A 4,013-nucleotide genomic window follows, 5' to 3' on the forward strand; every position below is an offset into this window, starting at 1 on the left:
ACAAACAATCAAGAACTGTTTAGTTATCAAAAAAGTCTATTTTGCTGATCTTAGTTTCAGACATTCCCTATGATGAGGAAAAAAAAACAGTGTAAAGATTTTTTGATCTTTTCTTGATCCCACCAAGCTTTAACAATGTTCAATTTAACTATTTACTTGTCATTGATATTTTTTAATAAACTATACCAAGGAAAACCACATATTTGTATTTTTAATCAGTATTAAAACTTTCTGCAATAATAGAATGATACAGTATCAGAAATGAAAATACTGCAAAGGTTTTTTTTTTTTTTTAAACACTATCAAGAACTAATTTTGTAAAATTCACAAATACATTACGGCTAACACCTTCAGCTTCCTTTTGTAAAAGTGAGTAACTTCTTTCCTGCACAATGAATAATTTGCCAAAATAAGCTAGCGATTAACATCCGCACAAGGTTAATATCCTTTTCATTTCCAGTGTTAGTAAAAACTATGGAAATTCCCTAGATACCAGCCCTGGGGCCAGCAAACGCAAAAAAGGACGGTAATTCTGGAATGGTTGCAGTAAAAAGTTAACTGTATTCCTTCTATAGCCCTACTCACATCAGAAAAAACTTCTCCATGGTGGCTCTTTTTTTTTTTTCTCCCAGATGAGTTAAAAGACTAAGGTACCTGTTAGAGATGGGAAGAAAATAGGGAGCTTTCTCATCCTCTTCCCAGATCAAGACCTCTTTTGCTACAGCAAAAAGGCATTTCTAATCATTAGCTCTATTCTCAAATCAGTTTCAGATCATCATCCTAGTACTTCCTGTCCTGACCTCGGTTGCTAGCAGGAACACAAAACTGACGAGAATTTTTCAATTTCCATGTTCCAAACAGTCTAATCTTTATGTCTGTATTTTGGTTGCTGTTCTGCTACAACTTTAAAGAGTACAAATTCAATGGAGAACCAACACTTCAGATATTTAGTGCCTGACATTTAGATCGAAAGGTTTTAGTAGCTATAGAAGTTTACCTTGTTACCTAAATACATGCTATTTACTAGCAACCTAAAATTCTCTGCAGCTTAGAGAGATTTGGTTTTCCCATATATTAATATTTACTTCTCAAAAATGAAGCTCTTAATATAATTTTGTAGTTCCATCAACTTCTGAAACAGAGAAATGCAGCAGGATCATGTAAAGACATATCTTCTAAACTGTAGAGCAGATGGGCAAAGAACTCCAGAAATACAAACAGCTAATCAATATAAAGACTTGCCAAATGTTTCTTATCATACTGAAGGTGCTAAAATTAAATGTTTTAGTTAAGTTTCAGAGAACCTCCCATTAGAAATGCTATAGCAAAACTGAACAGATGTTAAGAACCAGATTTTGAAGGACATTTTATGACTATCTATTCCTATATCAGTATTCTTATATTATTAATACTCTACATTAAAGAATAACATCAGAATATTCTGATCAACTGTTGAGAGGTAAAGTCTATTTAGCTGATAAAGAATTCAGGAGGCAGGAATCCCCAAATATTTGGACACCGATATTGTGATTTTTTTTTAAACTGCAAAGTCTGTCAAAGACACATGCAGTACTTCCTTCCCTAAAGGAACAATAGTATAGTTCCTGAGTGAGGAAGAGCATACAAAAGGGTAACATCTTATGCAAGGAGAAGGGCAAGGGACTAATATCTAGAAATAAAAATAGATTTCCAAATAGTCCTCAGAAATTGTGACTGAGGACTTGATGAGGCACAAGAACAGTACTGAACTACTTACCCACAACTACTTTTTAAGGCAAGAAGATATGCTCAAATGAGTACCAATTTTGCAAAATACTGCATTTCAAAGCACACAGCTATCTCATCAGAGCAAAGAAGCTACTAGTTAGTCAGCAAGAGAGAAATAACGTCAATTTTCAAGAAGATACAAAATTTAATAAGTTGCCTCCAATTAAAAATGCTGATTCTTCAGGAGCGTGTGTGTGTGTGCTTTTTTTTTTAAGCACTTAATTTTGCTACCCAAAGCGTAAGTTTGTACCAGTGAGTTACGATCACCAGAACGTGCCACCGCGTTATTAATCCTTTTGCCCCTCCAGAACAAGCCAGTGCCTGCTGCACGTGGCTACGTTTACCCCAAAAGGGTCAGGGCTTCCCGAGTCTTCAAGCTGGCACAGCTTGATCTCCGCTCAAACCCAAGCCAGAAAGAAAAACAATAAGATTAAAAAAAAAAAAAAAAAGGCAGAAAAAGGCAGGATTAAGAGACACGGGCGAGCAGGGCACAGCCAGACGCCTATGCCGCAGGTAGGAGAGGGGGCCCCCTGTCCGCTCCCTGCCCCCAGCGCCTCGCCGCCGCCTCAGCCCTCCAGCACACCCCAACCCGTGGGCCCGGCGCCGCGGAGCTGGGCCCCGCGGGCGGCTCTGCCCGCGGACAGGGCCGCCGCAGCCCGGGCGGCCCCGCGCTGCCGCCCCTGCGCCGCCGCTGCCGCGCCCGGCCCCAGCCCCGGCCCCGGCCGCACCGCTCCTCGGCCGCGGCCTAAAAATGGCGGAGGCAGCCGCGTTTCCCAGCCGCCTCACCCCTGCGCCAGCCCCGCCAGCGGCCCGGCCCCCAGCCGCACTCACCGTACAGTTGGTCTCCCGCACGCCGACTCCGCGCCCCGGCGCCTCGCCGCTCGCCTCGTCCCCCCGGCCCCGGAAGCCGCCGCCGCCGCCTCACGAACCCCCACCGCGGCCTGCCGCCATCTTCCTTCCCCCACCAGCGACCGGGGCGGCGCGCGTGCCTACGTCACCACGCTCCCTGGCGCGAGAGGCGCGCCCCGCGCCTGCAGGGGCCGCGCGGCGGGGAGGGCGCAGGCGCACCAGGGAGGAGGGGGGAGCGCTTCCTCCGCGCACCGTCCGCCGTGAGGCAATCTGCGCGTGCGCAGCCGGAAGCTGGCCGCCCCCCCACCCCTCCCCGAGCAGGTGGAGGCGCGAAGCGGCGCGCGCATGCGCACCGAGGAGCCGGGCGGCGGCGGGGGCGGCCGGTGCGCGGGAGCCGCGGTCGCCTGGGCGCGTCCGGCCGGGAAGTGTTAATAGTATGAAGCAAATAACACAAAACGCTCATCAAATAAATACCCAGCTGCTCGGCTCTACCACGTAATTGCACGTTGCACAATTCTCTCAGCCCTCCTCCCTTCCTCTCCCATCCCGATTACCGGATTTCAAAGACAACCATCAAGAACTAACCTCAATGCTTATAGTTATGTATCTATTTGTGGAGGGTGATGCAAACCGCCTGAGATCGGTTTCAGATCACTAAGCCTGTTGCATTTATCCTCCAGAGTCTTAGAGCAGCTTATAAACGTATCAGCAATGTCTTCCAATTATAATTATTACTTCCTTTTACCCAGAAGTGAGGAGGTAGAGATTCATTGTTCTGAATAAAAAATGAGTTCTCATTAAGATGTGAGATGCTGTGTTTTTTAAGTATTAAAACGTCTTAAAGCTGCTTGAACAGAAATATTTTACAGGACAGATTAAAATGAGTTACATTGGGAGCGCTTACTGGAAACCATACCCAACACCAAAAGGTGCCACTGAGATTTATAAAAAAAGGATTATGTTGCCTTGCTTTGTTTTTTGTTTCTCTTTTGCTATCGTTATCCTCATCCAGTTAACATTACTGCGGTTAATTAGAGAGACGTGTCTGGCTTATTGGCTTCCAGGAGACATAGTGGCACTGAAGGTCAGAAAGAAATGCTATTCTCACTGAGGCAACACACCTCACTTGCGTTAGCTCAATCAGTTGTGATTGAACAGCTCAGTCTTTCTGCACATCGTATCAGGTTTCACATCAGAGTTGAAACATTTCTCTCCCTCTGCCCTGTAAGTGAAACTGTGCTTATCAATGTACTGCCTCGACACACCTGTCTTCCTCTTTGTCCCAGCTGCTCTTTTGCATAAAGACTTTTTCCCTTCTTCCAAGTTAATCTTTTTCTCAAGAAGGTTCTCACAAATCAAATCAGAATACTCAAATTATATTTACAAAACATGGGACC

The 4,013-nt window shown here is 45.3% G+C and overlaps 1 protein-coding gene across 1 annotated transcript in view; it reads right to left on the reverse strand.

Annotated features, from left to right (window-relative positions):
• Positions 1-2,775, reverse strand: part of WDR33 (WD repeat domain 33) — a 72,241-nt gene extending 69,466 nt beyond the window's left edge. The window contains exon 1 of the mRNA XM_068953954.1: positions 2,599-2,775. The gene's annotated coding sequence lies outside the window, so the exon portion shown is untranslated. The remainder of the gene's footprint in view (positions 1-2,598) is intronic.
• Between the last annotated feature and the right edge of the window lie 1,238 nt (positions 2,776-4,013).

The sequence above is a fragment of the Struthio camelus genome, chromosome 9 (genome assembly GCF_040807025.1).
Source record: "Struthio camelus isolate bStrCam1 chromosome 9, bStrCam1.hap1, whole genome shotgun sequence".
NCBI lineage: Eukaryota > Metazoa > Chordata > Aves > Struthioniformes > Struthionidae > Struthio > Struthio camelus.